Here is a 13,853-nt window from a genome sequence, read left to right on the forward strand (position 1 = left end):
ATTGTATTATGGGAATCTTTATAAAGGCAAGAATCATTGTGTGGGATTAACAGATGTATAGATGCTCATTTTGAAGCTGTTGACATATAGTAGTAAAGCCACACTGCATCCCCTTTTCAACCCTGTCTATTTCATATTTATGTAAAAGTAATTAGCAACAGGAAATAAATGTTGGTGATTTTTTTTTTCCATGAAAAGGATACTGTCAGCTAACAACAGGAAACTGAAGCTACAATTTGCACAGACTCACCAAAAGTGTACAACAGCAGATTTGAAAAATCCTGCCTGGTTGGATGGATTTTGGTTTTTGTTCTGCAATTTTTTGATGGTAGTTTTCTGGTTGCTGCATCCTGCAGGCACTCCATGTACTCAAATGACCTCCACAACCACCAGATGTTAATCTAATACAGCACCTTTGGGATGTGGTGGAAGGGAAAATTCTCATCTGTAGCAACTGTGTGATGCTACCATGTCAAAATGGACCAGAATCTCTTCTGATTATTTTCAGCATCTCGTTGAATCTATGCCATGAAGGCAGTTCTGAAGGCAAACGTGGGTCCAACCTAGCACTAGCATGGTGTACCATTATATATCTTATATTACACAGAAGCGACCTTTTTGCAGGACGTCTAGGAAATTTCCACAAAGAACTAGATGTGATTAAATATGACTTTTCAAATGAAATCAAAAAAGGGACATGACTTAAAAGAAAGGAACGCTGTAAAGACCACTGCCCTTGGTGAAGTGCAGTACAAAAAAAAAAAAAAAAAAAATACTGTGACATATTATCCACATTGAAAGGGTGCAATGACTAAAAACTCCTAGCCTTTATTTTACTGTGTAATCTTTAAATGTCAATATATGTGTGAAGTCATGCTGATATGATTTGAAAAATCAGCCAGCTCGTACATTTCAGCCACTTTGCAATACAGTAAGCAAAATTACACAAGTTCCAGTTACACTGACCTGAATGCAATAGAGCACCTTTAAGATGTTGTGCCACAGGAGACACCTATTATGGATGTAAAGGGATCTAATCAAGTACTAGAAAGGTGTAACGAATGACTTGTTCCGTGAGTGTATGTATTATTTTAAATTTTTAAATTATATTATGATTTTTTCAAGAAAACATGCTTTATATTTTTTTCAAGCAAAAATATTAATGACAATTAATATTGAACAATACTGTGAACGAACTTTCACGAGTAAACCATATGAGACGTGTAGGTCTTATAAGACTAAGGTTAAAAAAGCTTTTTAGTGCAATATTAGGAAAATATTTCACTATTCAGTAATTTTGTACTGAACAATACTGTATTACAATAGTGTACAATAAGCTAGAAACTCCCAAAATAAACATACTAATGTAAAATCATTTCTGGAAAACCACAATATTCTTTATTGAGTTTGAATTTATTGCAAGATTTTTTGTATTAGAAAACACCCATTTTAGCTAGCTGTACCTCATTTAATAAACTGAAGTATAAAATAATCCAATCGTACAACATAAACAGTGTGTTCAAATATCTCTGGGTACTCACTGATAAATCCATTAGTTCATATTCAGTTTTCTTGAGTCTGTCTAAATGAGGCTGCATTATGTGCAGCTCAATACGTTATGTGCATTTATCATTCTGATGTGCTGATATGAGGACACATAAAGCCTCTCTGCTTGCTGTGCAACATGCATGCACACATGTCTTTTTGTTGTGGTGCTTTTTTGTGTGTGTTGTGGTGAGATTTGAATCCAAAAGTGATTGTAAAGACAAGAGTCATAAATCTCTGTCCCTCTGGGTCCGCATCAAGAAGGGATATATAACCACGGGCCATTTCATTATTTGAGTTTTTCTGTGTGTATATCTGCGTGTGTATTTGTATCCTTTGTACATGTATCGCGTAAGCAAGAAAATATGCATCATGTGCCTGTGTGCTAGCAGAATTAAATATATACAGCTTGGTTTTATTATTAAAACAAGCTCCATGATCACAAATGCAATTTTAGCCACAGAAGGCGACTCATATGACTTTTGAAACGACAGGCTGTGATCACTATATTAATTAAAGCTGGGTGTATAAAGAGAGTGGACACCTTCAGGAAGAAAGAGGAAACTTCACAAATGCAGAGATATGGAGAATTAAACTCATCTTCTTGTCAGGTAGAAAGATGTTTACCATCAGTCTAGACACTAATGCATGCCCCCCATTTAGCCTTAATTCTCTTTCACTTGGCTTGCAAACTGACTAAGAGAATGGGCATGCCGTAGCCAAATGTCACCTTGAATGAACAAAGTAATTAAGCAATGCTCTTGCCATGATTAGCCGATTACTTCACTGGTCATCCGTCATCTGAATTTTACCATCCAGCAGTACATACTCTATAAATACCATAATGGACATGTGCAGGGCTTTCTGAAGTAAAGTGATTACAACACTAATAACAGCTTTCAGCTTTATATAAGACAATATACCCGTGACTGTCTGAGCACTTGTGTGTGTGTATGTGGGGCAGGTAGAGGGTGGATCTGGCAGCACTTGTGTCATAGAGTTAAATAGATATACAGAACCTCTTTAGTCTCTTATAGCGCAGATAATTACTAAGAAGAGATGCTGTTGCAAAGCAGAAACAGTTTAGGTCCCCAGATGAATATCCATTATCAGGTCCTGGGTAGAACTCTTTTCTTGCAATATATGCGATAGAACATTTCGTAGTTTTCCTGTACTGTCACTTCCTTATTGAAATGCTCACCTGGAAACTAAAAAGAGGCTTTTCATCCACTTCCAATCAAAGATTTTATGTAAGTTTAGCCAACCATTCACTCTCACATTTCTGGCTACCCTACAGATAGCTGGGATAGGCTCCAGCCCTCCCCCTCAACCCTAAATTGGACCAGCGGAAAGAAATGGATGGTTAGATATTTAGCCAAAATGCAGTATAGTAGTTCAACTCGATTCCAAAAGTACTTGGTGCTTCGTTCACAGCTGCTGACATTTGAGCTATGGTTTACCTGAAAAGAAAACCATTTTAAACAGATTTATATCATGGGGCAGCACGGTGGTGCAGTGGTTAGCACTGTTGTTTCACAGCAAGAAGAACCTCATGGAGTTAATGAGGTTAGGTTAATTGGAGACTAATTTGATGACCCTGATCGTAGCGACCCATGGATCAACTTTGCAGCAACTTTAAGCTAGCTAACCTTACCTATTAGCATTCACCTTTGCACTGACAATGAAGAATTGCTTGTGCTTCACCTTCCAGATGGCAGAATCATTGACCCGTCCAAATCAATAACACATATAACCTCCAATACTTTACTGTACTTTGTGAAAAACTATCTGTGAAAAAAAATTGGCTGATATATTGATCTCCTATAATATTTTTTAAAGTCTGATAATTTATAATTTTATAATTATAATTTTGATAAACACACACACACACACACACACACACACACACACACTAGGGGCAAAGTGAAACAATAATTTCATTCTATGCCAGGCCAACCTGTAAACCGCCAAGCTAACTTTGTATGCTAACCCTTTGTGTTGTAACACAAACCAGACTATACAATTGGCTGCTTTATTAAAAAGTCAAAAGATTATATTCAATAGATTAAAAACACATTTAAATATAAAAAAGGCCACACAGCTACAGGTTTTTATTTATATTTTCTCCCTTTCTATTTCATCATTCCTTATACTCTTCCCACTGATTTCACAGTTAATGTAACTCTTAATGTGCACATGGTATATGCAACTTTTGTGTGGGACATTACAGCAAGCATAAAAAATGTTAAATGCATGGATACTGAAAGGTCCATTAAATCCTGCTTGCTACATTATTGCTGGTCAAGTTGACTGTTCACAGCAGGGAAAAACAGCCCTCAGGCCACCAGGAAATGCTTCGGTGTTCCCGATGGGCGGTCTGCTCCCGGGGAGTTTCACATTTACTGAGTTTTGTAAAAAAAAAAAAAAACAACTCTTTTTTTGTTTGTTTTGTTTTGCTTTTTACATTTATTTGTGCTCTGTACATGTATTTTTGTCCACAAAATATTTACTTTTATTTTGTTTTGGTGTACCCAAAAAAATCAAAGTTATTTCTTTGGTAGGACTAATTTATATTTGGCTTTTCTTCTCATGCCTGCTCACTTTGAGTAAAACACCAAAATTATGCTAAGCTTTGACTGAAAGAAATACATCTAGAACTATTCATATTTTCCTTAACGCTATTCCAAGTCAAGGTCAAAACACCATGTTTTATGTGAAAATGTACATAGATTCAATTGGATTACATTAAAGTTAATGTCTTGGCACTCAGCAAGCACCAGTACCATTTAATGTGTTTCCCAGATAGAAAAACATGGCAGAAAAGCTGAATGAATGGTTTTGATGTTGTATGCCAAAAGATAAGTGCAGTCACAGAACAAAATAAAGCAGAATTAAACTTTATGGGAGATTTTATTGAAATGTCACTTACATTTTCTAATGTACAACAAACTGACAGGAATGAGAAATTCTGAAACTCTATAATTGCATCTAACCACCCAGTTCTAATTTCAATGTGTTTGCCTTCTACCATCTCTAGTTCAAACCAGACCTCAAAGCCACTCGCAGAGTCATTGAGGGAAACTGAGCAATGAACAGAGAAATCAAAGCCCTCCCATTTGCTCTTGATATGTTTCATGGCAGCAGGAGAGAGTCATTTTAATAATCTGAGTCTTTATCATTACCGTTGAAGATAGAGGTAAATGAAAACTTCTGAACCTTGGATCACATAATCAGTCGGATGAAGGCTGGAAAATAAAATCTGAAAAGCACCATGCTGATAAAGACACATACAAACAGGCGTGCAGAAATGTTTGCACAAAGACGTACTTCATAAAACCTTATTAAGGGAACCCCCCCAGGTAAGACATGAATATGTAAGACAAGTGTTCTGTTAGGCTCATGCACAAACCTGGTAGACACACATATTACAGATAATCTTGACTAAAAATGATATTAAAAAAACAGACGATAAAACACATAAGGACAATAGTTTATAATCGAAAATTAGAGAGACGCCAACATCACACAAACAAAGGTGACCACATGTCCCTGTTCCCTGTGGCCAGTCTCCAACCAGAGATCTTCCCACATTTACTGTAACTATGACAAAAACAGTGTTTTCTATGATCCATACAAACACATGAAAGCTATAAAGTAATTGTAAAATTCAATAGTCATAACATGACTTCCCTATAAGTTTAAAAGAGCTGCATTGAAAGATAACACGGTTGGGCACAGTGATTATGTTAGGGTAGCGTGGATGACTAAAATCTTGCTGTAGGCTATGACTTAAGACATTAAGAAGGACTCAGATGGATAACTAAGAAACTGGGTATGCTTAGCATTGTAGAAATAGATAAAAATAGTGGTCTTGTTTTTTTTTTGCACTATCTGCAGTTTCTGCTACCTTTGTTTCACCACACTGCTTTGCTCACTGATCGGAGAAGCAGTCTCTGCCTGTTTTTGACACTGAACAGTAGTCTCCAATGTTGATAGACCGCTCAGTAAGACTACCAGGTATAGCATTTTATACTGCAGTATTCAGCTTGGTACATTCTGAAACTTTTTGTTTTTCAACAGAAAGCAAATGTCTTACCTCATTTCGATTTTGCAAATCTCCCCTTCTAGGCTGCGCAGATGCATCTGCAGGGTGCACAGGATCTCCTCTACTGTGTAGTAACAACAAGCCTTCACCTTGAATTAAATTTGGGAGAACAAGATAAAGTCAAATTTTCTCTTATGTTGGAATAGTTTGGGTCCACTTATCTACTTAGTGAGAAAGGTCAATGTAAATCAATATTAAGCTGTTCTCATTGATCACCCTCACCAGACGGTGAAAAAAATCATGATGGGAGCCGTCTTTTCCAGAATTCCTCCATATATGTGGCACTGGGGTCACTGAATGGTTCAATTAATAAATATGAAAGTGCTGTGAATCACATGCTATGACTTTCACACTTGGCAGATTTTAACTGAAAACATATGAGAGCCTTTTGGACACATCAGGCTGTCTCCACAACCATCTTCAAAAAAACAAATAAAGAAATATTCTACAGGATATAGTGTGCTTTTTAGGTACCATGATACCAGGCAACAGATCAATTTCTTCACTTGTGTAATTTAAATGAGGCCTTTAACATAAAAAGGTAAACAGTAACACTGGATACTTTCTGCAACCCTCTGATAACTTGTTTTCCAAGTGACCATTCCTGCAGCAGGTCTTCTAAATCTCTCTGGTCCACTCTTACCTGTGTGTTCAGAAATAATGGTCTTTCACTAGTCTGACCACTCTGCTGTCTGAGCTCTCTGTCACAAGTGCCCTGGTGAGCAAAAACAAGTTTAGTCAGCAACAGCAACAGACTTTAACAGTACAACGAGGATCAAACCATTTAGCAATGAGGACCAACTCTCCAGGGGAGCAGTTGTGTTTCCCTATCAGCAACAATGCGAAGTCATTAACAGTAGCCACATGCTTCTGAACTGCTTGGTTGAACAGCAACACCTCGGGACCAACAGTACTGGTAACTGGACAACACTAAACTGGGCAAAGCACAGAAAGTGTGTCTATGGCCAAGTGAAAGACTATTTAATGTTAACCCATTTACTTCAGCTCATATATTTAATTTATGTTAATGTGATCTGTATTGTTTCTCAAACTTTTTCTGGAATGCCCAACTTCAGAAGAGAAAAAAAAGCTGCATACTTTACAATTTTTCATCAATTATTAACAACAACAACAACAAAAATGAATCGAAGTTCCGTTTTAGTCAAATAAAGGTCTAGGATAGGGGTGTCAGACATAAGGCCCCAGGAGCCACAATCAGATTAGCCAAGACCCCAATCTGGCCCATTGGTTGGCTTTGGAAAATGAAATAGATGGCATAAATTTTAGACTTTTGAAAACACTGTTAAAAGTGGTAACACTTTTCCTCCAGATAAAGACCTCCTCTATGACCACTCATACTTCACCAAAGTAATGAAGTAATTGATAAATAATTAAATGACAAAAAAAAGTTCCTGATTTTTAGTACCATAGAAATTTCTGTGTTTTACATTGGGTACACAGTGAAAGTAAAGTAGTACAGTAAAAGGACTGTAACTAAAAGGACAAAAAACTGTTATAATTACTGTTTGGGAAACAAGTTTCCAGAAATGTTTCTGTAATTTTACACTAATTTCTTATGAATAGAGAGTTATGTTGATAGATTGCTTTACTTTACAACAGAAGCATTTTTTTTTATCATTTAGAGAAACTGAGACGTACAGTTGAAATTGCACTTCATTTTCTTATATTAAGATTAAATGTGTTGTTAAACATCGTTACAATGACAGAAAGGGGTGCCTAACTGGTCCTGACCAATTAACATCAAAGTGGTTTCCAATATAAAATGAGTTTGAAACACCTGGTCTAAACAATAGCATCAACAACTATTGATTACTCTTATTTATTTTGCCTAAAAAATACCATAATTTTCCTTGCTATTTATTTCATACATCTATCCATCCTCTTTCACTTTTCCAGTTCAGAATCTTGCAAGGGGATGGAGCCTCTCCCAGCTGCCTTAAGGTGAGGGTCGGGTACACCATGGCCAGATTTCCAATCTGTCACAGCGCTCTATTTATTTTAGTAATTTTAATTAATAATTTTAATTCTAAAACACTTCTAAGTTACAGTTACTTGAGACCAAGTTAGGTTTTTTTTCTATTTTCTTGTGCTGTCTCAAATCCATCTTTAATCTTTCCCTCAGTCAGAGCATCGTTCCCACATGCTTCAAAACCACAACTATCATCCCTCTCCCCAAGAAAGCCCAGACACCTGCCTAAATGACTACAGACTAGTTGCACTCACTCCAATCATTGCAAAGTGTTTTGACAGAGTGGTGCTGGCCTATATTAAGAGCAATATTGCAGACACTCTGGATCCCCTGCAGTATGCCTAACGGCCCAACAGGTCCATGTCAGATGCCATCGCTGCTGCGCTTCACTACTCACTCTCCCACCTGGAAAATAATGACTCCTACATCAGGGTACTCTTTGTTGATTATAGCTCCGCCTTCAACACAGTCATCCCTCACAAACTCATCCACAAACTGTCTACACTCGGCCTGCACCCCACCATCTGTGACTGGCTACAGACTTTCTTACTGGCAGGCCTCAGTCTGTCAGGATTGGCAATAGGACTTCAGTCAGCATTACCACAAACACTGGAGTTCCACAGGGTTGCATCCTCAGCCCCATCCTCTACACCCTGTACACTCATGACTGTGTTGCCTCCAACGAAGAGAACATCATACTGAAGTTTGCGGATCAAACTGCAGTGATCAGTCGCATCACTGGAGGGGACGAAGCGGCTTATAGGAGAGAGGTGGCTGGTCTGGTGTCATGGTGTGAGGACAGCAACCTCACCCTCACCGCTGATAAAACAAAGGAGATGATAGTGGACATGAGGAAGAAGAAGAGGCCTCACCAGCTGCTGTTTATCTGAGAGAGTGAAGTGGAAAGGGTGAGCAGCTTTAGGTACCTGGACGTTCACATCAGTGAGGACCTCACCTGGACACTGAACACCACACAGCTGGTCAAGAAGGCTCTATTTCCTGAGGAGGCTGAGGAAATTTGGGATGTCAGCCAAGTTCCTCAGCAGCTTCTACAGCTGCACTGTGGAGAGCACACTGACAAGCTGCATCACTGCATTGCACGGTAGCACTACTGCTATGGACCGCAAATGCCTGCAGAGAGTGATAACAACTGTGGAGAAGATCACCAGGTCCCTGCTGCCCTCTCTGCAGAGCATCTACCATTGCAGAGTCCAGAGGAGAGCTGCCTCCATCCTTAGAGACCCCACACACCCTCACAGACTGTTCACAATTCTGCCCTCGAGACGAAGGTTTAGAAGTGTGAAATCCAGAACATCTAGACTCAACAACTCCTTCTTCCCCACTGCTATCAGACTCCTGAACAGCTCAACTGCAATTTGCACATCAGGACAATTTGCACACTAAGTGCATTTTGCACATTAAGCTCCTTTGTACTTCCTTTCACATTGACAACTGCATACCTCACTTGTCTTCATTTACTTATTTTGTACTTATTTATTTATCTTTCACTATTTTTATCCTTATTTTTACCTTATTTATCTTAATATCTTGTCTTAATTTTATCCTTATATATCTTGTTCCTTCAACCCTACCTAATTTGGCATTTGTGTATGGACAGCAAAGGAAGAATTTCATTGCACAGAGAAATGCTATTTCTTCTGCACACATGACAATAAACACTTTGAATCTTGAATCTTTGAAATGTTTTAATTTTGATTTGATTTTAAGAGGTTGGCAAGAATACAACAGGTCACCTGCTGCTCGGCTGTATATCATAGTATTATTGTATATTATCAAATTTACTATTATAAATAATAATTATACAATGAATAAGAATAAAACACATGAAACAGTAATTAGCTCCTTCTTTATTCAGCCAGTCTTAACTAGATCTGTCCCTAGTTTTCATTTTATAAGTAACTACAAGTGTGCATAGGAAGGAAACTTAATCCACACAGAGAGCCTTTCTATTCAAAGAAAAACAGATCTAGGAGAAAAAACTGGTTTAGAAGGTAAAAGCCAGTATCTTTCTCACAGTAGCAATGCAAGATCTAGATTTGATGTGTAAGGTTACAGGTAACTGCACCTTCTTTTGACATGTGTTAAAAAAAAATGACGGAAAGTTTGATAAGGAAAAGAGCAGACAGTGAGAGTGGAAAGAGGAAAGTTCTTTTCAGGTCAGCTCACGCTTGCCAGAAGGTTCCTGCATTAATTAGACAGAAACGTGTATGTGTGAAAGCCAAAAACGAAAAAGGAAGAAAGAGACAGTGAGATACTGCATGTGTGGATATTGTGTGAAATTGTGTATGTGAGCATGCTTAAGTGTGTCGTAATTGGCACGATGGCAACGCGGAGGGCAGAATGAGGCCCTCTTCTTCTCACATATTCCCTCTCTGGCAGAGCATTGTCATAAATCCAGATAAGGGTTTACTTGACAACAGCAATTGACCTTTTCCTTCATTTAGTCCACACCACATCACAGCTGAATACTGAAAGAAATGTACAGGCAATCAGATGAAAATACAAAGAAAAGCAAGATAGATTGATAGTGGAGTACACAGATAGATAAATGACATCTATTTAATCATTAAAACTAACAAGAACTTACTGTTTTAAATGGTTCACTTTATGAACACTTTTTCCTAACAACATTTTAGCTTGGTTTAGAGTAATTAAGCCAAATCTGAAGAAAGCCCTGGCCTGGATGTTCTTCAGATTCCCTCTTTTAATTGGCCTGCTAACATGAAAACCTTGCCAAGAACACAGGTCCTCTGTTAACATGGTTCGTATTTTTACTTGATACATACACTGTGGCAGTAACACGCCTTCAAAAACTTTAATTTTATAACGGTGGAAGGAAAGTGGAATCAAATTGCTACCCTTGCCACCTTCATTCAAATAACAAACCTTAATTTGTGTGTACCTATGTGTTGCCTAGATATTTACAAAGGTGAGCATTTTGACATGGGGGAAAGCGCCAGTCCTCAACACAAATCTCACAACCATGTGCTTTCATTTCTTTGAAACACGAATACAAGCTCCGGCGTTCAGAATGTAATGACTGAAAAAGACATTATAAAACAAAACCACATATAAGATGACAGGAAATATAGCCATGAAATGCATTCTTTTAAATGTATTTCATTATACAACTTTTCATCACAAAGACTCAGTCATTCAGACATAGGTGGCATTAATAATGTAGTTCTGGAGCATATAATGATGAAATACTGTGATTTGCAATTCATTTACATTTTTATTTGTTATTGACTGCCAGAACTGGAAAAAGCTACATTCATGCACCGTTACAGAAACATTTTCTTTTTTATGTTTTGTTCTATAACATTTTGTATGCCTGCAAAATGCCTGTTAGCACCACAAGAGAAGCTTTTATATGCTAGTGGTGCTGCTGGTGTTATTAATATTTTTTTAGGATTTCTTGGAAAGGTTCAGAGAGCCATTTCTACTTTATTTGGAAGGTAGAAGAGTGAGGGGGGTGGGGGGATGACATGCAGCAATAGGCCCACAAAATTTCTTTTTAATCATCAATATTCATAGTTTGATGATTATTTCACTACGCTGTGTTTATTTATTTAATGTTGAACCCTTTGGAGCTCTCCATACAAATGAGAGTGAGGGGAAAATAGAACACGTAAAAAAAAATTCCAACATAATACATCAACCAAAAAAGATGTTTTTCTTTTAGCTCATCACTCCTGAGCTGACCATGCTACAATAGCAGCAGTTGGAAAATCATGGTAGAGCATTCATGCATCTACCTGCGCCTACTACTATCTACTGCAGCAGGCTCACAGAAAGCACATGGACAGTGGTCTCTGTTTTATCCTTTAGCAAGTCACAAGTATACAACAGTTATAGTAAAGATTACAAGTTTTACCACTTTTAAATTTCACTGCTGCCATTGTGGATCCAAAAGGCAAGGGTTTGTAGGACTTCTCTGACTTCCCAAGTTGAAAAGAGAACTTGAGGGGACTTTCCAGTTGACAATTCTGGGAAAATTTTCAATCAACTCAAAGTCTTTCATTTCACTTATCCTATCCCAGCTATCTTAGGGCGAGAGGTGAGGTACACCCTGGACAGTTCGCCAGTCTGTCTTTGGACTGTGGGAGGAAGCCAGAGCACCCAGGGAGAACCCACGCAAACATGGGTGAACATGCAAGCTCCACGCAGAAAGACCCTGGCCTGATGGTGGAATTGAACTCAGGATCTTCTTGCTGTGAGGCAACAGTGCTAACCACCGTGCCACCCCCAAGCTTACAGCACCTGGTAGTCCCAGGCAATCTCCCATCCAAATACTAACCAAGCCCAACCCTGCTTAGCTTCCGAGATCAGACGCGATTGGGCGTGCTAAGGGTGGTATGGCCATAAGCTAAACCTAATCAATGTTTTTTTTCTTTCTATTGGTTTTTACCTCATTCACACAAACAAAGATTGAATGTGAATTAGTGCAGACAGAGAATGAGAGTAAGTATTGATCTAGTCACAGAGATGGAGTTGCGTTTACTCTCACAAGAGCTGACGCAGATATGCATACACAATGGACCACCCTGTGTATGCTCGTGTGTGTGTGTGTGTGTGTGTGTGTGCGAGAGAGAGAGAGAGAGCAAAAAGGGAGAATGGAAGCGAGAAGCTGGCAGGGAGCATCTGGCACCAGTTTCTCGCCCAGCTTCAAATTAATCAGATTTTATGGCACCTCATTACACTGCCTATCATTGATAATCAAAACCAATGTGATGGGTTCCGCATACATGTGTGCACACATACGAACACACACGTACGCTGTAGTAAAGGCGCATGGAGACGGATTGTGAAATGAAAACACAGAGTTTGAAGAAATTGAACCACCTGTATTCCTCAACGTTTGCAACATCATTAATCTAAGTCATTTATGCGTGTCAGCTTCTCATAAGAAGTGTGTGTGTCCAGTCCCAGACAGTGCTGCCATTACCAAGTCCCATCAGTGCTTGAATGCGTCCCAATATTCCATCCAGATACTGCATAGTAATAATATTCAAAACATGCATTATTCCATCTATCTGCTTTCCCTGAGGATCACCCCTCTCTCTTTCTGACACAAACACACACACACACACAGACACATTTGCATTTACATCTACCTCATAGCTCTAAATAGGATGGCATTGAAACATTACTTAGAGTTATGGGAAGCACCTGGCCACCGCAGCAGCATGTGAAATGGTATAAGGCCCAAAGGCTGGAGATACCACTCTCTCCCTATATGTGTTACAGTCCTGGACATGTACGCATACTCGTACACGCACACACAAAATAGGACCATTAGCCCTTGCTGCATCACCTCACTAAGCAAAGAGCGGAAACGAATAGCAGGCCATTAGAGTTTCATTACGGGGAGTTGGCTCGAGTTATGGCAGAACAGAGTGAGAAGGGAGGGAAAAAGAGAGACCGACGGAAAGAAAGCCGAGTCATATATAAAGGGAAACATGATGAGAAGACAGGAAGGGAGGGATACTCTGGTTGTGTGCGTATGTGTGTGCATGTGTTTGTGAAACAAGAGAGAAAACAAAGGCAGAGAGATAGGGAAGGTGAGGAGCTGCAGAGCTATTTAGTATGGCATGGGGTCTGTGAATATGAGAGTTGTTGTCCATGACCTCCCCTCCTTATTTGCAGAGCAACAGTCAATTCCATTGCCTACGGCTGTTTTAATATGTCCCACCTGTTTACAAAGATACACACACTCAACCAATGGAAAAACACAACCATATGCAAAGGCATATCTTCAAGAAAGTGGTCTCACTCTCTTGTTTTACCCGTCTGTCTCTCCCTCTCACACGCACAAAGGAACCCATGCATGTCTACACGGCTACAAATTAACACTGTCTCAGTCTTGCTTGCACTGCCACGATCTCAGACACACAAACTCTGAGAAAAAACATACGCGCACGCACACACACATACACCTCCAAGGTTAATAGTAGCTGTCATGGGCAGGGTGAGCAGTAATGGAACACACAAATGCCCCAGGGAGAAAAGCAGTCTGTGGATAGACAGAATGTGGGAATGATGAGGAGAAGGGAGGCTAAGAGGAGGAAGAAAGGGCTGAAGATGTAAGGGAGAAGAGAGAAGGGAGGTGGAGGGGCAAACCATTCCTGTTAATCAATTACCCCCAGCGCAGATGAGGAGATTATTTATGTCTTCATTAGCACTAAATTA

General features: G+C 39.0%; 1 pseudogene; it reads right to left on the minus strand.

Annotated features, from left to right (window-relative positions):
* Nucleotides 1-11,912: 11,912 nt before the first annotated feature.
* LOC134619631 (5S ribosomal RNA) lies at nucleotides 11,913-12,031 on the minus strand (annotated as a pseudogene).
* Nucleotides 12,032-13,853: the final 1,822 nt, after the last annotated feature.

The sequence above is a fragment of the Pelmatolapia mariae genome, linkage group LG20 (genome assembly GCF_036321145.2).
Source record: "Pelmatolapia mariae isolate MD_Pm_ZW linkage group LG20, Pm_UMD_F_2, whole genome shotgun sequence".
Taxonomy (NCBI): Eukaryota; Metazoa; Chordata; class Actinopteri; order Cichliformes; family Cichlidae; genus Pelmatolapia; species Pelmatolapia mariae.